This window comes from Hibiscus syriacus, unplaced genomic scaffold (assembly GCF_006381635.1).
Source record: "Hibiscus syriacus cultivar Baekdansim isolate YM2019G1 unplaced genomic scaffold, ASM638163v2 tig00111097_pilon, whole genome shotgun sequence".
Lineage (NCBI taxonomy): Eukaryota > Viridiplantae > Streptophyta > Magnoliopsida > Malvales > Malvaceae > Hibiscus > Hibiscus syriacus.
The window spans coordinates 560,425-583,028 of NW_024062982.1; the positions used below are offsets into that span (position 1 = coordinate 560,425).

A 22,604-nucleotide genomic window follows, 5' to 3' on the forward strand; every position below is an offset into this window, starting at 1 on the left:
CTAACTATTGGGGGCCATGCCCTCCCCCACCCCCAATTTAAAATAATATAATTTAAACTCTTGAGATTTTCAAAAAAAATTAATTTGTCCCCCTCAAAATTTATAGAAATTTATATTAAACTTTATTTTTTTAATTAACTCCCTACTATAATATTTAAAAATACTCATTAAGTCTCTCAAAAATTAAATTTTTTTAGTTAGATCCTAATTTTTTAGAAAAAATGTAAACTAAATCCTTAAAAAAATTTAAAAATTTTAATTTAAACCTTTGAATTTTAAAATTTTTTAAGTTACCCCAAAATTCTTTCATCAAGTTACATTTCTACTTATACAATATAAAATCAACTCTAAATTCGATTAAAATCTCGTCATAAATAACTAAACAAAGGGTTGAGTTAGACCAAAGTTCTGAGAAACTACCAACGTCCAATCGCTGAAAGCAAGAAATCCCCGGTACCGCCTGGGGGTGGTGGGGGGGGGAACCGCCTTGCAACCTCCACCTGAAACGAAGGGACAAGCCGAAAATCCTATAACCACACATGGAACGACAAAACCTTCTTACGCTGAAACCCTAGCAGGGAGTAACGCTGCAAACCAGTCTAGTGTTTACACGGACGAAGAGGATGACTTCGATATCCAAGACGAAGACATATAACCAGTTGTGTTGATGGTATACCAGCCATTCAATTTACCCAATGAGCCTACAAACTAATAGAACAGAGCATGACTAATACGATGTGCTAAAACTCCTAGGGCGGAATATCGGCATTAACGCACTTTCTGGCAGAGCATACGCACTGTGGAAACCAAGCAAATCGTTCAACCTAATGGACTTAGTAAACGGATATTTCCTGGCAAAATTCAAATCAATCGATGACTATGAACGAGAAATAGCAGAGGGTCCCTGGATGATCTACGGCTAAAATCCACAATCCAACCATGGACAACACAATTCAACACATCTCAATCGTACCCGGAAATAGTAATAGCCTGGATTCGTCTCCCCGACTTACCGAAATATATGTACCGGAAGAAAATTCTGAAAAGCACCGGAAACCTAATCGGATAATTAGTCAAGCTAGATTATCACACCGATAAAGCTATGCACGAAAGATTCGCAAGTATGGTAGTAAATGTCGATCTGAACTAACCCCTGACATCCAAAATCATAGTTGGCAACAAAGTACAAATCGTGGAATACGAGAACCTGCCTTTCTTTTGTTTTACCTGTGGACGCTTCGGACACCTTAAAGACTCTTGCCCAACTACACAATCAACTCTGAAGCAAGCCATGACCATAGATCAGACACAAGCAGATAACAATACTGATCATACAACAACACAATCGATCGGTTATCACACAAGGAAAAGGAAGCATGCAGTCGGAAAACAAACCAGAAGAAAAATACGGACCGTGGATGGTTATGGAAAAGAGAACAAAACGACCATTCAAACCAAGAACAACCAAACAGGAAGCAATCACAGGGAATATAGCTTCAAACTCAAGATTCTCGGTATTGGACAATGAGGAACCCAACCAGGAACCAATAAACTCCAATCCATCAAAAACCAAGCTACCTGACGATAGAAGCGCATCCTAGGGAGACACCCACACAAATGACCAGACAGGGAGGACAGCTACAAATAATCTCAAGAAGTCGTTTCTAAACTTGGATTGACAAACTCCTATCGTGTAGAAGCAGAAGAATTCTTCGACTAAATTTGGCTGCTATGGAATGACTCTATCTCGGTTGATGTTCTAGCAACCCGAGCGTAAAAACAACAGAATATCTCTCAGGTACCATTACATCAAACTCACAACCTTAGTTACTAGCAGGTGACTTCAACTCCCTCTTAGAAGATAATGAGAAAATAGGAAGCCACAGAAAAGGTGTCAGATGCAAAAACTTTTCAAATTTCATGGACTTCCATAAACTATTTGACACGGTATTCACAGACCCTAAGTTTACCTGGAAAAAAAGTATAGTTTTGGAACGATTAAACCGGATGATATGCAATAGTGTTTGGCTCACAATGGCCCCTATGTCTATTGTACACCATCTTCTTCGTGTACAATCCGACCACAGACCCCTACTCCTTAAAACGATAGAAAACAAAGGTAAGTCTAGCCCTCGCCCCTTTAGGTTTCTTGGCCCTTTGGATGGCCGGTCGCGCTTAGAGAAGAAGGAAAAGAGGTTTGTCCATTTCAAATATTTGGGAAAATCACGCAAGTCCCCCTGGTTTAGCGTCCTTTCACATTATAGTCACCTGTTTTGTGGGTTAATCACCCATAACTCCCCCTACGTTTTCCTTCTTTTTACACTTTAGTCACTAGGAGCCTCATTCGATGCTTGTTTCTGATTATGTCATTATGTTTCGTGTGTTTCTATTTAATCACCACGTATGCTTTTGTGTTTATTTTAAGTTAGTTTGCTGATTTTATTTTATTTTATTTTGGTCACTGATTCTTTAATAATTATTGCTTATTAATATTCGAATGTTTATACGACCTTGTGGTGACCCGATCCGGGTACGATCCACATTATTATGGTCCAGAATCTATTAACTCCTATTTTTTTTTATTAATTGTTTGAATTATTATATGACCTTGTGGTGACCCGATCCGGGGTACGATCTACATTATTATGGTCCAGACTCTACTAACATTTCTAACACTAACCGTTAATTACTAACATCTAACAACTAACCACTAACTGCTAACTTTATATTTATTTATTCATTTTATGTTCGAACTATAGTATGACCTTACGACGACCCACCTCGGGTATAACTCACATTATTTACGGTTCGGGTTAAATATTAAAAATTAATCACTAACATTTTATTTTATTGCTCTTTTATTTTTGTTATTTAAATTTATGCACATTTAATTTTCTACCCTTCGTTTTTTATTTATTTAATTTCAATCCTCTAATTTCATTACTTTAATTTTCTATTTTATATTTTTTCCTTTAATTTTCATAACTTTAATTTTAGTCCTTTAATTATCGTACTTTATTTCATGTTTATTTCATTTTAGTCTCTTAAAATCTAATTATTAAAATCTTCTGAAATTTCCTAATTTAACTTTAATTTATGTTTTCTTTTATTAGTATGTTATTTTACGAAATTACCGATATTCAGTTTATATTCAATTTATGCCAACTTTGGGGAGGCGTACATTTCTTGTTTAAAGGAGAAATAGATGAGATAGACTTCTCCTTGGAGGATGTGCAAATCTCGCGATTTCTTCTCAAATCAAGGAATGTTCTCCAATAATTAATTCGAAACAAATTATTCAATATTCAATAAATGGATCACACTTTAAATATTGATTCGAATTTTTTGCTTTGGGCATTGTGAGGATTCCGCATGTGAAATTATTAACGACTTTCTTCATTTATCCCTATATATATGTATTCTTTCAATTATCCCTATATATATATACATCTCTTATTGTCCCCACTTGAGCCTGTAGTATTTAACCGTAACCAAAGATTACCCTCCAGACCAAGGGTAAGATGAAGGAAATCTGCTTACAAGAATGAAAGCCATCAATCCATCTAACATAATATCTACAACCATTTGGTCCATCAGTCACAATAAGCAACTTGAAATTGTCATTCCATAAAGATATAACAACATTATCCTTTTGAGGATCTCCTTTGGTGAGAAATTCTAATTCATCGTCACTAACTTGAAATTAAAAACATCAATTTTACTAAATATACACAGTAATGTATCAAACATAAACATTGAAATCGATTACCTTGACAAAATCAGCTTCATTCCATATGCTCTTGATTCCTTCTCTAGCAGCCTCATGGGATGGCCACAAAGGCAAGCGAACGTTTGGGTCATAAGAAAGCAAAACGCCAGCCTGCTTAGCGGCTTTCATGGCGGCCAAGTGAGCTGATTTGCATGGCTCTGATATCAGACTTGTGGATCCGTAATGGAAAATCTTGGCTTGCCTGATGAGATCTAATTTTAACTCCGACTCTTTCAACAACATGTCGGCACTAGGGTTCCGGTAGAACATGAATTCTCTTTGCCCGTCTGTCTTGAGTGTAACGAAAGCTAACGCGGTCCTTGCATCTTTTTCGAAGCAAATTCCTTCGTTGTTCACTCCATTCTTCTTCAACAGGTTCGCCAACATGTGACCAAACACGTCGTCTCCGACCTTGCCGATGAAGGCAGCGTTGCCGCCGAGCTTAGCGATGGCACACACAACATTAGCGGGCATGCCACTGGGAGCTTTGATGAAGGCGTAGGAGTCGGCCAAAGAAACACCGGCAACGTCAGGCACGAAATCAATAAGCATACGAGACGATCATAGGACTCTTTTCTGAATTGTTGTTGTTCATCTTGAATACTAATTTCAAGTTTCAATCTACGTTTGATGTTGAAATTTTAACTTCACACACACTAATTTATAGTTTCAACCTATATATGTTTAGAGTTTGACTTCAAGTTGAGATCTTATATTATTATTTAAAAAAATCATCCTTAAATCTTGTAAATCTTTTCAGTTATTTCTTTTATTTTCAATGATTTTTTTTAATCCAATTTTAGATATGTAATCTTCTTTTGCTTTAACTTATCTACCAAATCAACATTGTTATTATTTAGTTATCTTTTATATCCACTATTGTCATAATTATCTGTTTTGATTTATATATGTAAATGAATTATTTATTTTCAAAAACATTTAATTTTTGTAAATATTTTTTACTATTATATTATAATTATTTAATCTTTAAATTTGATTATATAACAATAAATCATCAATGAATCTGTGATGTCATTTATTAAAAATAAAACTATTATTTTTTAAATGATGACATTATCTGATTTAATGATAGATATAAAAATTTATGTAAATCGTTTTTTTTAAATAAATCTTAATTAAAATAAATAAATAATACATATACTATTGGTGTATGTATCAATAAAAAAAATTGAAAGTATTTTCTGTTTCTAGTTGACATTCTTAAATAATTTAAATTTTAAATGGTATTAGTTTTTATAAAAATTAATCATAAACTTTAAAAATAATTTAGTGACAAAAACATATTAATAGTAGAAATTGAGGAGATTTTTACGAAAAAGAAGAGGAAGTGGATAGTCTTTAATTTAAAAGTTTTAATCTCAACCATTAAACTTAGTCGAGATAATCTCATTTGTTACATTTGTTACTATTTTTAGGAATTATGCTATTAATGTCTGTATCTTTTTCTTCTTCCATTTCTTTCTATTGTTTTCTTTTTGCAGTTTAATCATATTGTATTTGTGCATAATAGGTTCTTACTACTGCTTTCTTATATACTCCCTTTGGCAGTACAATACATCTTTGACATCATATTTGCGGAAGAGAAATGCTGATTTTTATAGACAACTTCTGATTCCCTGGTGTTGTTGAAGTGGTATTACGGCCGAAGCCTCTCGGTTTTTGTACATTAGCTAAAGGAATCGTTCTTCAAGTTGCACATTGCGGGGAAAGCTGTGGTCTTTGCAACCTGAACCATAGCGAGATATAACTTATAAACACCAATGACCGAATGCCGAAGATTTCTCAGAGCTTCGGGTATGGGTAGATTGAAATGTTTGAAAGGAACCGAACTGCAGACACAAACTTAGCACATGTTACCGAACAGCAAGTGCAAGTGCAATAATGAAAGTTGCAATTTTCACAGGCAAAAGCAAACAGTACAACTTAAAACAGTTTGTACTGAGCTTCATTGCCTACTTCAGATTATTATTTTTTTCTTAACTACGTTGATAACTTGTTTTATTATCAAAATAACTTGGCTTTTGCAGCATGGCAACCAGTATTCTTCCATGCAAATTATCGTATGTTAATCAAAATTAGACCTTGAAGTTTATCTTGCCTGTAGTCTTCAAATTGATCAAATTCCAATGGTAGTTTAAATAATCTTGGATCATTTATTTTAGAGTAAATATTCAAAGGTCATTAAACTATTTTTGGTCTTTACATTCTATGAAGTTATAAAATAACCATTAAATGTATCAATTATTATTATTATTGATAAATTTAATGATTATTTTATAATTGTTTGATAAAATTTAATGATTATTTTATAATAAATAGATAAAATTTAGGGTAAACTACTGCAATGGTCACTAATATTTGGGTAAGTTTTCGTTTTCACTATTGATGTTTCAAAAGTTACAAATCGGTTACTAACGTTATCATTTGTTATAAATTGGTCACTCGTCGTTAACAGGCGTGACGGAAAACACACGTGGCCTGTTAACAGCAGTTAACAGGCTTACCTGGATGGTATAATTAGACAAATAGTCCATGTTATTTATATACTCTTTCTATTTGATCATAGTTTTAATAAATTAAAATATATTTTATTTTTAATTATTATAAATAATGATATATTTTTATACAAAATAATTAAATGGTTTTTAGTTATAAAAACAAAAAAAAATTAACGTTGATAAATATTAAATTACTTTTCAAATTTTCATTTATCCATTCAACAAATATATAAATATATTTTACTATTTTATAATATATAAAAAAGTAAAAATGAGTATTGTTAATCAAATTTATATCTAATTTTATTTTTAATTAAATCTCAACCCAACCTAACCATAAACAAATTTATTACGAGTGAGAATATGTGATCAATGGTAGGTAGGCGGAAGATTATCATTGAGTTCAGATGATGTTGTTGAAATAGATTTGATAAATTTAAACACTCTTTTGAAAAAAATATTTAAAATACGAACAAGCGCAAGAGAAAATATTTTATTTAACGTGAATGGTTAAAATACTTAAACATTTGATATTTTAAATACAAATATAATAAAATTGAAATTATAAATATGAAATCAATACAAATATATGAATGGATCAAATTTCTTAACAAGATCTGATATTTTTAATAACGTCAAACAAAATGTTAAAAAGAAACATGTGTTATGAGTTGAATAGTTAGGAGTTAGTTTGCTGTTATACGGTTAGTTAGATATGGTTATGAGTTATGAGTTTGATTAGTTGTTCAATTTCCTCTTAGGGGCCATTTGGATGGGGGAATATGAGATTCTCCCGGGAATGTAATCCACGTTCCCCCGTTTGGTTTGGCCGGAATGTCATTCCGGTAATGTTTTATTACCAATAGTGGACTTTTTGGGATATATTATCGGGAATGTCATTACTTCTCTTCCCTTAGGTATTGTAACATTATCGGTGTTTTGGATTAAAATGCCCTTAATTTTTTTTTTCAAAAATATCATTCTTCTGTCATTGAATAATAAAAATTCTATGAATGTTAAATTACAAATTTATCTTTAAACTATTTTAGATTTACAAAAAAAAGTCTATAATTAAAATTTTATATGAAGTTCAGGGGTTAAAATAAAATTTTACCATATCATTAAACCTTTTTTTATATTTTTAATTTTGTAAAAAAATTATATAAAATTTATGAATTTAATTTTTTTTAAAGAAAATATATAAATATTTTCCAACTTGTAATATTATACAAATATATAATAAGGACAATTTGGTCAAATATACATTCTAATAATCTTTTATTTTTTAATCAAACACGGTAATCTTATATTCCTGCTAAACCAACCAAACATAAAATACAACATTCCCAGTAATCTTATTCCCTGATAATCTTTTATTCCCACTGGTAATTTTACATTCCGTGAACCAAATACACCCTTAAACTTATTAATACAGTGATAATTTTTAACCATTCAACTATTTTCTAACTTTTATTTTGGTCTAAATTAATATTAATATAATATCGCACTATTAATATAATATAACATATCATATTAAAATATTAATATAATATATCACATCATATAAAAATAATAATAAAATAATTTGTCATTGTAGAATGATCAAAGCAAAAGCAATTATAAAGATAGTGATTAAATTGAATATTTTTAAATGTAACTGACCAAAATAGGAGTGATGAATAGTATAGGATATATTTTTGGTCATAAGGAGACACTGATGGCATAAGACTTATAGCTGAAGGAAGAATAAATTTAGCTTTATCTACTATAGTACATGGTTGCAAAAGAGCCAAGTTGGTCTAGAGTATTGTTGAGTTTGACTTAATTTGAAAGATTTATAATTGACTTTGACTTGATTTAAAAACTCATGTGCTTAAAATTACCAATCTCGCGAGCTTAAAATTTTTAAATTTGACTCGAGCTCAAAAAATCTTTAACTCAAAACATTTTAAGACTTAGCTCAATTAAATCTCAAACTCGAACTCGAACATGAATTAAGTACAAGAAAGACTCATATTGTATTTTTTAAAAGGGTAATATATGTCAAATGCCACTCATCTTTAAGCTCGGACTCGAAAATGCCATCGACGTTTCAATTTTTCCAATTTTAGCACTGATGTTTATGTTTCACTGCAATTTTGCCACTCCGCCGTTAATTTATTAACGGGACGATGACATGACATCTTTTTTCCGTGACAGCGATGACATGGCTGTAACACCCTCAACTCATATCCGACCCGGATACGAGTCCAGGATGCCACATTGACTAAACAAAACAATACTTAAAAAAACCGATAAAACATTTGAACTTATTTTATTAAAAATACAATAATATACATATATTAATACAAGTTTATCAAAATACTCAGAGCATACACAACTTAACCCTTTAGTTACATGCCAACATCCATTTCCATAACAAAATGACCTACTGATTAAGTTGCTTCTGATCTGATAGTTGCAGGAGTAATGTTGTCCAGCTGCTTAACCTCGATCGTCTACTTTATCGGATCCTACGTGTGAAACACTCACACGCTAAGTCATCGACTTAGTGAGGCAATATAATATCAATAAATATAAAGGAATTGCCAAAATGAGATGGGTTGCAATGATAAGATGTATGTAAACAATGCAATAACTAGAACCATGTTTCTTACACATATACTTATCAAATTCACATTCATAAGTTCACCTTATTAAGTTCATTAGACCATGGTACCGTACTGAGAACCTAAGGTATGTGAGTATTGTGAGGTTGTGCACTATGATGTCACCACAGCTCGTATAATTGCATCGAAGTGCCACGTAGAATTGCACCGGAGTGCCGTAAATAAAACAGCACCGTAGTGCCATATAATAATGTCCATAAGGACCACATATCATTCCTTAAGAATCATATACATATACTAGGGATCAAGTATGTGTCTCACAAGACTTCACACATGTTCCAAAGAATATATATATATATTCCGAAGGACCGCGTAGACCCTCTACCCTTGGCATGCCAACTATACCTATAGTTCTTATCTACATAACATGAGCTTTCACAATTCACATAATTTGTATAATTCATGTCACATAATGCATATAGTATGAATTCATGTCACATATCATAATATGAAACGCAATCATGTATTAAAATATTGAATCTAGACTTATCACAAGTCTAGAACTAAATAGAATACATATTCATGTTATGCATATGCACTGACCTAGATTTCTTTGTCTTTCCCTCGATCAATCCTACTTGTCGATTGTTCCAGAACTCGTTTAGGCTCGATATCTTTAGCTTGGCTTCACGGCAGAGAAGGAGAAGGAAAAAGAAAGAAATATCCAAAACCTTGTTTCTCTCGTTAGCTTTCCACGTGGTTTATTAAATATCCTTAAGAAACATTTAATTATTTCCTTGTCAAAAGACTCATTTGCCCCTTTAGTTCCCCATGCTTTGCTAATTGATCCTACACCAAATATTTCAATCAATTCCTTCAACTTTCAATTTATCAACTTTGATCACTAAATTTTAAAATTTCATAATTTAATCACTAACCCGGTATGGGGGATGTTACAAATCTCCCTCCCTTAAGAAAATTAGTCCTCGAATTTTCATTGTACGAACAGATGGGGATATTGAAGTCACATATCTTCTTCACGTTCCCACGTGGCTTCTTCTACCTTGTGATTTCTCCAAAGAACTTTGACCAACGAACTGTCTTACTTCTTAACTGTTTGACTTCAAAAGCCAATATTCTCACTGGTTCTTCTTTATATGTCAGATCCGATTGGACTTTTACTTGTTCCAGTACATTGATGTGAGAGGGATCAGACCTATATCTTTGTAACATGGACACATGGAAGACGTTATGGATCTTCTCCATTTTCGGTGGCAAGGATAACTGATATGCCACGGGTCCTATTCTCTTAACAACTTCATATGACCCAATGAATCTATGACTTAACTTTCCTTTCCGACCAAAACGTAATACTTTCTTCCAAGGATATACTTTAAGGAAACTTTATCTCCAACCTCGAACTCAATCTCTTTTATTTTAAGATCAGAATAGGACTTTTGCCGATCAGAGGCCACTTTGAGGTTATGCTGAATTTCTCAAACTTTTTTTTCTACATCTTGAATTAAATCCAGACCAAGAACACTTCGATCTTTGAGTTCATACCAATTTAATGGAGTACGATATTTCCTCCCATATAATGCCTCATATGGGGCCATCTTTATACTAGACTGATAACTATTGTTGTAAGCAAACTCTGCCAGTGGTAAATACTTTTCCCATGATCCTTTGAATTCCATTACGCATGCTTTCAACATATCTTCCAATATCTGAATAGTTCTCTCTGATTTCCCGTCAGTCTGAGGATGAAAAATCGTACTAAAGTTTAAACGAGTTCCCAACGCTCCATGCAAAGATTTCCAGAATCTAGAAGTGAATCGAGGGTCTCGATCAGAGACTATGGAAACAGGCACTCCATGCAATCTAATAACTTCTCTAAAATACAGCTCTGCATACTTTTCCATAGAGAAATTTGTTCTAACCGGAAGGAAATGCGCTGACTTAGTTAATTGATCAACAATTGCCCAGATTGATTCTCTTTGTTTTGGAGTCAAGGGTAACCCCAAAACAAAATCCATCATAACATTTTCCCATTTCCATTGAGGAATGAAAAGCGGTTGCAATAATCTTGATGGAACTTGATGCTCAGCTTTGACTTGTTGACATATCAAACACTTAGACACAAATTCGGTGATGCTTCGTTTCATCCCTAACCACCAAAATCGATCCTTCAAATCCATATACATCTTGGTTCCACCCGGGTGCATTGTTAATGGACTGCAATGAGCCTCTATTAATATTTCTTTCTTCAAGTCGTCATTGTCGGGTATTACAATTCTTCCTTTACAATACAGATTTCCATCTGACTTAACCTCAAAGTCTTTAATCTCTTTGCTCTTTACTTACTCAATTCTTTTCAAACATGTTTCATCTTTACTTTGCAATTCTCTTCTTCGTTCCAACCATGCTGGTTTAAGTGCTAACTCTGCACAAAGACCACCGTCTCCCGTTAAATATAATCTTGCATCCATAGCTTGTAAAGTTGCAAACGTCTTTCTACTCAAAGCATCTGCTACCACGTTAGCCTTTCCGGGATGATAGTCAATTATCACATCATAATCTTTTAAGAACTCTACCCATCTACGTTGCCTCAAATTTAACTCTTTTTGAGTCATCAGGTACTTCAGACTTTTATGGTTTGTATACAAGTAACATCTTCTCCATACAGATAATGACGCCAAATCTTGAGAGCGAACACCACAGCAGCCATTTCTAAATCATGGGTGGGGTAATTCTTTTCATGTGGTTTCAACTGCCTCGATGCATACACTACCACCTTCCCTTCTTGCATTAATACACACCCCAACCCGTTATGGGATGCGTCACTGTATACTACAAAATTCTTGCCAAATTTCGGTTGAACCAATATCGGAGTTTCTGTCAGAATTCTCTTTAAAGCTTCAAAACTTTCTTGACATTCAGAAGTCCAAACAAACGGTACATTCTTTCTCATCATCTTTATTAAAGGCAGCACTATCATCAAAAATTCTTAACTAATCTTCGATAATAACCGGTAAGTCCAAGGAAACTCCGAACTTCAGATATATTCTTTGGAACTTCTCAGTCCATTATAGCTTTAACCTTCTGAGGGTCCACTCTAATCCCAACTGCCGAAATCACATGCCCCAAGAAAATTACTTCGTTTAGCCAGAATTCACATTTGGACAATTTCGCATGAGATTTTTATCCCTGAGAATTTGCAAAACTAACCTCAGATGTGCATTGTGCTCTTCAATGGACTTCGAGTAAACCAGTATGTTATCAATAAAGACAATAACAAACTGGTCCAAATAGGGCTGAAAATTCTGTTCATGATATCCATGAAAGCAGCTGGTGCATTCGTTACTCCGAATGGCGTTACGATGAATTCATAATGACCATATCTCGTTCTGAAAGCCGTCTTCGAAATATCTTTCTCCTGAATCTTCAATTGATGATAACCCGAACGTAGATCGATCTTCGAAAATGTCGAAGCTCCTTTTAGTTGATCAAACAAGTCATCAATGCGCGGAAGGGGATACTTGTTCTTGATGGTCACCTTATTAAGCTGTCGATAATCAATACAGAGATGCATTGATCCATCCTTTTTCTTAACAAATAACATCGGAGCTCCCCAAGGTGACACACTTGGTCGAATAAATCCCCCTTCTAACAACTCTTGCAATTGATTCTTTAACTCTTGTAATTCTTTCGGAGCCATCCGATAAGGTGCCATTGCAATTGGAGCGGTTCCTGACATTACTTCAATTTGAAATTCTACCTCTCTATCTGGAGGTAATCCTGGCAACTCAGCCGGGAAAACATCAGGGAATTCTTGAACTATTGGAATCTCCTCTAGCCCTTGCTCTATAGCTCTTAAATCTATCACATTTGCAAGAAATCCTTGACATACCTGTAGCAATAGCTTCTTAGCTGACATTACATTTGCTAAAGGATTAAACATTTCACTGCTCACACTTATCTCTGTTCCTCCTAGACTTTTTAGGGTTATCTTTTTCAATCTGTAATTAATATCTCCATAGTAACGGAACAACCAATCCATTCCCAGAATCACTTTAAACTCGTCAAAGGGTAATTCCATCAGATTAGCAGGGAATTAAATTCCCTGAACCTTTATGGGACACCCCTTACAGACTTTATTCACCTGAGCACTATGACCTAAAGGATTTGTTACTATAATCTCATTACTCGTAGCTTCTAAGAGAACCCTTAATTCCTTTATTAACTTACTTGCAATGTAAGAATACAGCTGAAAAGTACATGCTATAATATCAGGGTCATCACGGTCTTCACTTGTCTTTAGATTGTACACCCGTACGGTTGACAGAACTTCAGGTTGAGCAGAGAATTTAGACTGGTTCCTTTTTTGCCTCTTCCTCGTCCTCTTTGTGAGGAAAAACTAACTCTTTCAGATGGTGCAGGCTTACCAACCACCAATGGATAATCCCTGATAAAATGTCTGGCATCTCCGCATCAAAAACAAGTCCCAGCAGCCATCCGACAAGCCCCAGAATGGTTTTCCCACAGTGCTGACACTGTTTCGCTTGACTCGGAGTAGATCTCCCAACACCAGATCCCACTGACTGCGTCTGTCTAGGTCTTGCATGACTTGCTCCCCTAGCAGACGATGCAACTGATTCTGATCTAGCTTGTGATCGAAATCTTGAGTCTCTTCCCCTTTTTGATGGTGCTGAGCTAGAAGAAGCACCCGTTCTCTTTGATGTATGAACTCTAAAATCCCCGAATCTCTCATTCTGAGCTCTTTCAAGAGCCTTGGCACGATTGATCACCTCTTGGAACGAGGACAAATTCAATACTATCAGCATCTCTTTCAATCTAGGGCATAAGCCCTCCACAAACCATTCACAAGCCTCTTTTTCAGTAGGCACAAGCTCGGATGCAATCCTACTCAACTTGTTGAACTCACATTCATACTAATATACAGAGCGGTTCATCTATTTTAAATTCAAAAACTCCTACTTCATCTGTCGAATAAATTGATCTCCAATGTACTTGTTTTTAAATTTATCTAAGAATAAAGACCAAGTCAACTGGTCACTGGGCATCCTCATGGTGAAGTTTGTCCATCATATTCTCGCCTGACCCCTCAACAACGAGACAGCTCTATCTAACTTCTCTACTTCAGAACAGTGGAGACCATCCAACATGATTTTTAAATCATTTAACCAAAGATCCACCGCAACCGGACCTTCTTCATCTTCTCCCTTAAATTAGGGAGCTCCTAAACCTCTCAAATCTTTTGCTACATTCATCATTTAAGTTGGTGGAGCAGGAGGTTGAAGACGCGTCAGAATAACGTCTAAGGTTCTGAAGAACGTATCCTGATCTTGCACAGGCACTCCTTGAGATGCCTGTTCTTCACCTTGCCTGGCCAGGGCAGGTGAATTACTGCTTTCAGTAGGCCTATCTTCTCCCGCTTCACTTTGGGAGCTATTATGTCTGGACATCTAATAAGAATAAACACATTGTTCTATTAGCAAAACATCATACTCATACTATGCCAGATCAGAAGTTCTAACTATTTGTTGGCATGTATTCCATTTAAAGTCTCTATAGACTCTGGTTTATGCCTAGAATCGGCTAAACCATAGCTCTGATACCATTAAATGTAACACCCTCAACTCATATCCGACCCGGATACGAGTCCAGGATGTCACATTGACTAAACAAAACAATACTTAAAAAAACCGATAAAACATTTGAACTTATTTTATTAAAAATACCATAATATACATATATTAATACAAGTTTATCAAAATACTTAGAACATACACAACTTAACCCTTTAGTTACATGCCAACATCCATTTCCATAACAAAATGACCTACTGATTAAGTTGCTTCTGATCTGATAGTTGCAGGAGTAATGTTGTCCAGCTGCTTAACCTCGATCGTCTACTTTATCGGATCCTACGTGTGAAACACTCACACGCTAAGTCATCGACTTAGTGAGGCAATATAATAATATCAATAAATATAAAGGAATTTCCAAAATGAGATGGGTTGCAATGATAAGATGTATGTAAACAATGCAATAACTAGAACCATGTTTCTTACACATACTTATCAAATTCACATTCATAGGTTCACCTTATTAAGTTCATTAGCCCATGGTATCGTACTGAGAACCTAAGGTATGTGAGTATTGTGAGGTTGTGCACTATGTTGTCACCACAGCTCATATAATTGCACCGAAGTGCCACATAGAATTGCACCGGAGTGCCGTAAATAAAACAGCACCGTAGTGCCATATAATAATGTCCATAATGACCACATATCATTCCTTAAAAATCATATACATATACTAGGGATCAAGTATGTGTCTCACAAGACTTCACACATGTTCCAAAGAATATATAAATATCCCGAAGAACCGCGTAGACCCTCTACCCTTGGCATGCCAACTATACCTATAGTTCTCATCTACATAACATGGGCTTTCACAATTCGCATAATTTGTATCACGTAGACATATTATTTTCATACCTTTATCACATAGCTCATACACCTTTTTCTTGCATATTCATGTCACATAATGCATATAAATATGAATTCATGTCATGTATCATAATATGAATCGCAATCATGTATTAAAATATTGAATATAGACTTATCACAAGTCTAGAACTAAATAGAATACATATTCATGTTATGCATATACACTGACCTAGATTTCTTTGTCTTTCCCTTGATCAATCCTACTTGTCGATTGTTCCAGAACACGTTTAGGCTCGATATCTTTAGCTTGGCTTCACGGCAGAGAATGAGAAGGAAGAAGAAAGAAATATCCAGAACCTTATTTCTCTCGTTAGCTTTCCACGTGATTTATTAAATATCCTTAAGAAACATTTAATTATTTCCTTGTCAAAAGACTCATTTACCCCTTTAGTTCCCCATGCTTTGCTAATTGATCCTACACCAAATATTTCAATCAATTCCTTCAACTTTCAATTTATCAACTTTGATCACTAAATTTTAAAATTTCATAATTTAATCACTAACCCGATATGGGGGATATTGCAATGACACTCTCATCAAAATGACGTCGTTTTGGCATGATCGTTTTGATGCTTAAAAAGCTCAAAACGACGTCGTTTTGTTGATAAAAAATATGTTTTTCATGAGATTCGAACCGTAAACCTTTAGAATCCAAATCTAAATACCCAACCACCAAGCTAACTTAAGAACTTGGTATAACCTTAACAAAACTATTATAAATGTTCATCAATACCACCATCACCCTCATTATCTCCTCCTGCAACAATTTCTTGTTGTAATTCCAAGAAGGAACTCTTCATACATTTGATATTCAACATGTTAAAAGTAAAAACACAAATCCAATTCTTACTTTATGATCATGGCAGTATTTAGCTAAGCAATAAAGGCATTTCACAACTGTCATGGCGTTAAGCCCTAGCATCTTTTAATGATTTGACAAACTTCGGGATGAGCCCCTTCCTTTGCAGCTCTTACAGTATATTGAGGGGTTTACACGAGAACCTGCATATCATCCAAGGCTTCGTTTTTCCTCAGATGGTCATCGAAGTTGATTCGGGAGACTGCTGCTTGAAATCTCCAATCCATATCATTTTTTTCCATTCTTCTATTGAGGATCGAAGGTTAACATTTGGTGTTAGCTCCAAATTTTGAAGCTCTTCTTTGCAAGTAGGACAATCCTTCTTTCCACTCTAGAAGTATCTCCATATCGCTTTCCGTTCGAAGCAGTGGCCACAAATGACTGCAACCGGATCAACCATCATCTCATTACACAAGAGGCATGTGAAGGACCAATATGGTATTGCTTATGATATGTCAGGGTCTCCTCGCTTTGTGGACTCGAAATATTTTGGTATTATACAACAACTGTATCAATTGGGAAAGCTGAAGTGCCTCTGCTTGTTTCTTTTGAATTTCCATCTCTTCTTTTTTCTTCTTCAGAAGTGCCAATTCATTTTGTACCAAAGATGCATTAGCATCAGCACCAACGACTTCGGCGATCTTCTCCAGAAGCTTTACAACATTGTCTCAGTTTCTACTGCTTTGGGATACCGAATTCTCTATTTCCGCAGAAATCATTTCGGTCGCTACTGCCACTTGAAACTCCATCGTATTCAGCTTATCAATAACCTCATCATTAATGCTCTTCAAGTTCAGTGTCATATCAAGATTAGCCAGCTGCAACTAGGAAATGGTTGAGGCAATATCTTTAGCTAGACCTTGTATATGTGAAAGCACCAAATACGAGTGAAGCAAGAATCGAAGACAGCTACCGGACTTATAATCATTGATTATCTTGGAAGTTTTTCGTAACAAGCCACTCAACTTCTCCAGTGCCGCCTTGGTAAAGTCCGATCTCCTGGCAGCTTCTATTTTCCATACACTTAATGACCCCAAAAGCACGTCCAGCTCAGAAATACTCCTCGAAAACTCTCGAAATCTGTCATTCTCGATCATCACATCCCTCGTTTCCCTGGTGAGCTCCACCGTCTGAAGCGCCACACGGTTCCAGAGTTCTTAAGTTCTTAAGAGAATATAATAAGGAAGATAATGAGGGTGACGGTGGTAATGATGAACATTTTATAATAGTTTTGTTAAGGTTATAGCAAATTCTTAAGTTAGCTTGGAGGTTGGGTATTTAGATTTGGATTCTAAAGGTCTGCGGTTCGAATCTCATGAAAAACATATTTTTCATCAACAAAAAGACGTTGTTTTGAGCTTTTTAAGCATCAAAACGGTCGTGCCAAAATGACGTCATTTTGATGAGGGTGTCATGTCATCGCCGTCACGGAAAAAAGATGTCATGTCATCGTCCCATTAACGGATTAACGGAGGAGTGGCAAAATTGTAGTGAAACATAAACGTCAGTGCTAAAATTGGCAAAATTGAAATGTCGATGGCATTTTCGAGCCCGAGCTTAAAGATGAGTGGCATTTGACATAGATTACCTTTTTAAAATAACATATAAATGTTAATATTGTTAATAATTTAATTTTATAAAATATAATAATTTAATACATTAATTTTCGAGTTACTCGTGAGCTTTTTGAGTCGGATATCAAGTAGTTCGCTTTGGCTCATTAAGAGTTTGAATTTAATTCAAGCTCGAATCTAATATTAATCAAATTTTAACTGAATTAATTTTGAATAATTTATGATCTATTTTGTCTCATTTACATCTTATGTTATACTATAGAAATTAATGACATTTGGCATGCAACAAAAAAATATCATTATATATATTCAATATATTTTTATTTTGCTGCAGCTGGTTGAAATTATATGGCATGTAGTATCATTGCTTCTTTTTATTATTTTTCATTTCAATCAGAAAGACCAATGATGCCAGTAAATTGTGGTCCAAGCATGCTTAAACTTATTGTTGAATTATATTTTGATATAACAATTTATGGCAAAATGTTTTTGGACTTGAATTGAATTTATTCAAAGTTTTTAAAGTTTTCAAAAGTAATTCAAAGTCCATTTAAAAGATGAATTGAGCAAAAATTACAGGTAGTATCGATAATGTTCTTTGCAGTATCAATACCACATGAATGGGTATCGATACCCTACATGTAGTATCGATACCTTACGCAAAGGTACTATCGAAACCATCAAGGTAGTACAGATACTACCATGAAGGCTCAAAACATCGAATGCAAAATAGGTACCGATACCACTCAAGAGTATCGATACCACTCAAGAGTATCGATACCATAGTGCAAAGTAGTACCGATACCCCTTAGGCGGTATTGATACTACAAGGCTCCAACGGCTAGTTAAATTTGAAATTAACAAAGGTATTACCGATACCCTATGAAGGAGTACTGATACTTCCTATTCTGGACATCATTATTTTGCAGAAAATTAATCCCCAACGGCTCCAAAACATCCCCAACGGCTATATACGACTTCAAACTCATTTCAAGCTATAAAAACAAGCTGAGGACACTTGAAGAAGTAAGAGAACAACTATATAAGCAATCAAACACAAGAGAAAAGTTTTTCAATCTTATTTTATATTTCTCTTGTAAATATTTTGTTCTTGTGAGCTTAATTCTTGTAAACACCTACCTTAGAGAGGTTTTCTTGTTTACATTTCCTTTCATTGTAAAGGGTTTTTGGTTCTATCTAAGCATGCTAAAAGCTAGGGAAAAGGTTCTAGTTTATCCCGTGAAAAACTAGGAAGTTTGTAAAGATTATCTCTTTGTCCAGTAAAAAGAAAGAATAAATTAGTGAATTTGTTGGAAAATCCTTGGTGAGAAGCTAAGGTAGTGGATGTAGACTTGGTTGAGAAGTCAAACCACTATAAATCGCTGTGCAATTTTCTATCTTTAAATCTCCTTACTCCCTAAACACAAAAACTGACCCAACCCCTCTTGGCGAACCCTTTCGGTTATCGATTCGAGCTTCCACAAATCCCAATAATTGGTATCAGAGCTTGACTCATTAGAAGGCTTCACATCCTTGAGATGATCCTCGAAGAAGCTCTACCGATTCCCAATGCAACCGACAAAGAAATGGCTTCAACCTCCGGTGTCTATTACATTAAAGATTCACTTATTATGGATTCACAACCGATCAATAAGCCACCCTTCTTCATTGGAGCAAATTATGCCCAATGGAAGAATAAGATGATGTTCTTTATTCGATCCTACAATCTAGGAGCTTGGAACTCAATCATGAAGGGTTACTCCACTCCACCCGGTGAGATAGATGATTGGGATGATTGGAGTAATGAATAGAAGAAAACGTTCCAACATAATGCCAAGGATATGCACATTCTCTTTTGTGCTTTAGACCCAGATGAATATGGAAGAATCTCATCTTGTTCAGTACCAAAGTGATTTGGGATAAGCTCCAAGTCACTCATAAAGGAACCGACGAAGTGAGGGAAACAAAGATGAGTCTTCTCAACCATAGCTACAAGAACTTCAAGATGAAACCCGATGAAGATATCAAAGCTATGACGGATAGATTTTTCGTGATTGTTAACGGTCTCAAGGGATTTGGAAAAGTAATCCCTAATGAGAAGCTTGTGAGGAAGATGATATACTCTCTTTCTAAGTTGTGGCAATCGAAGAAGACGTCCATTATCGAAGCTAGAAACCTAAAGTCTCTCACTCTCGACGAGCTAATTGGTTCCCTTCTCACCCATGAGATAATGTTGAAGGAAGAAGAAAAAGATGAAGAGAAGAAAAACAAGAAGAAAAAGGAGGTAGGCATTGCCTTCAAATCCACCAATGAAAGCTATCAAAATTCAAGTGATGAGGTGGATGAAGACGATGATGAACAAGAAGATGAGATGGCCAAGCTCTTCAAAGAGTTAAAAAGATTCATGACTTCCAAGGAAGTGAAGTATGAATCAACCAAAAAGAAGATTCCCCCGGTGTGCTTCAATTGTCAAAGAACGGGGCATGTTAAGTATGATTGTCCCCTTCTAAGAAAGAATGGATCATCTAAGAAGAAGGCATTTGTTGCAGCTTGGAGTGATGAAGATGGCTCCAATGATGATGATGAAGTAGTCAACCTATTCCTTATAGCCAACGAAAAAGAATCTGAGGAATCTTCTAACTCAAATGAATTAAATTCATGTTCTTTTGATGAGTTATAAGATGCTTATAATGTGTTGTATTTGAGATTTGAGACCATGAGTTCCAAATATAAGAAATTAATTTCAAAACTTAAAAATGAAAATAATTTGGTTTTGAAAGCAAAAGTTAATTTTGAAAATCAAAATGAAATTTTGATAAATAATTTAGATCTCTCAAAAGTCAAAATCAATGTTATAGAAAAGAAAATTTTGATTTAAAATTAAGCTTGAAAGCTTAACAAAAGAAAAAGAATTAATTTCTAAAAATAACACATTATGTTTAAAAATGGCAAAATGCTCACATTTATATTTTCATGGTCACAAGGAACATACTTGTCCTTTGAAGAAAGGAAAACGTTTTAAAATTATACAAGTAAATATTCCCAAGGGAACAAGGGGATTTGAAACTAACGTCCAAGGATCCAAAACAATTTGGATACCAAAATCAAAATAAATGTCTCTTGTAGGTGTGTGGGAGAAATAGTGATGAAAGTGAAGATATTCAAATGCTCAAGCCACACATGAAAAAGAAATGGGTAACCTCTAAGCGTAATGTTTTTGTTTTGGTTATTTGGTAGCTCATTTAAGTTTATACATGCATGAGTTTTGATTTTAAATGATTATGCATTATTTTAATCTCATGTATATTGAAAAGTGCTTTATGATGAACATTTTAAAGTTTTAAAGATTTTTCATAATTTTTAGTTCATCATAATGAATTTTGGTCAAAATTGATTTTTAATGCAAATGATATCTCTCTAACAATTGATATCAACTTTTTCAAATACTTTGATTTTACGAATTTTAAATTTTTGACCTTAATTTTTAAATGTTTATGCATATGATTTAAAAAGTAAATGATATCTCTCTAACAATTGATATAAAATTTTCAAATGCATAACATTTTTGGAAAGCTTTATGCATAAGCATTTAATTTCAACAATTGGTATTGCATAAAGTATTTTAGACTTGGATATATTGAATTTCATGTGCTACTAACATGTTTGTTATTCTTTGTTGGAATTCAATCTTGTTTAAGTGTCAAGATTTTAAAGCCAAATTTTGTTTGGAATGCAATTTTTGAGGGGGAGCTTTGATTTTTTAGATGATTTTTTAAATGTCAAATTTATCACTTACTCTTCAAAGTTATTTTAGAACTTTAAATATGAATTATTTTTTATATAACAAAAAGGGGGGAGAAGTATGGTTTGAAAAAATTAATTTCTTAATGAAAAGGGGGAGCTGAACATTTTCATATATTTTCCAACAATTGGTATCTTTTTCATTAAACATTTCATTAAGGGGGAGTTTTTGCTTCTTAATGAAAAAGGGGAAGCTGAACATTTTCATATATTTTCCAACAATTGGTAACAATTGATATCTTTTTCATTAAACATTTCATTAAGGGGGAGTTTTTGCCAAAAACAATTTTTCAAATGTTTTGTTATATCAAAAAGGGGGAGATTTTTTAACCATATTTTGAAATAACAATTTATGGCAAAATGATTTTGGACTTGAATTAAATTTATTCAAAGTTTTTAAAATTTTCAAAAATAATTCAAAGTTCATTTAAAAGATGAATTGAGCAAATATTACAAGTAGTATCGATACTGTTCTTTACAATATCAATACCACATGAATGGGTATCGATACCCTATATGTAGTATCGATACCTTAGGCAAAAGTAGTACCAATAACATCAAGGTAGTACTGATACTACCATGAAGGCTCAAAACATCGAATGCAAAATGGGTATCGATACCATGCAAGGGTATCGATTCCATAGTGCAAAGTAGTATCGATACCCCTTAGGTAGTATCGATACTACAAGGCTCCAACGGCTAGTTAAATTTGAAATTAACAAATTTAGTATCGATACCCTATGAAGGAGTACCGATATTTTCTGTTCTTGACAACCTTATTTTGCATAAAATTAATCCCCAATGGCTCCAAAACATCCCCAACAACTATATACGACTTCAAACTCATTTCAAGCTATAAAAACAAGCTGAGAACACTTGAAGAAGTAAGAGAACACAAGAGAAAAGTTTTTTCAATCTTATTTCATCTTTCTCTTGT

The 22,604-nt window shown here is 34.2% G+C and overlaps 2 pseudogenes; both read right to left on the minus strand.

Moving 5' to 3' along the window:
* Nucleotides 1-416: 416 nt before the first annotated feature.
* On the minus strand, nucleotides 417-4,364 carry LOC120153013 (annotated as a pseudogene).
* An 11,782-nt stretch (nucleotides 4,365-16,146) lies between these two features.
* Nucleotides 16,147-18,013, minus strand: LOC120153014 (annotated as a pseudogene).
* Between the last annotated feature and the right edge of the window lie 4,591 nt (nucleotides 18,014-22,604).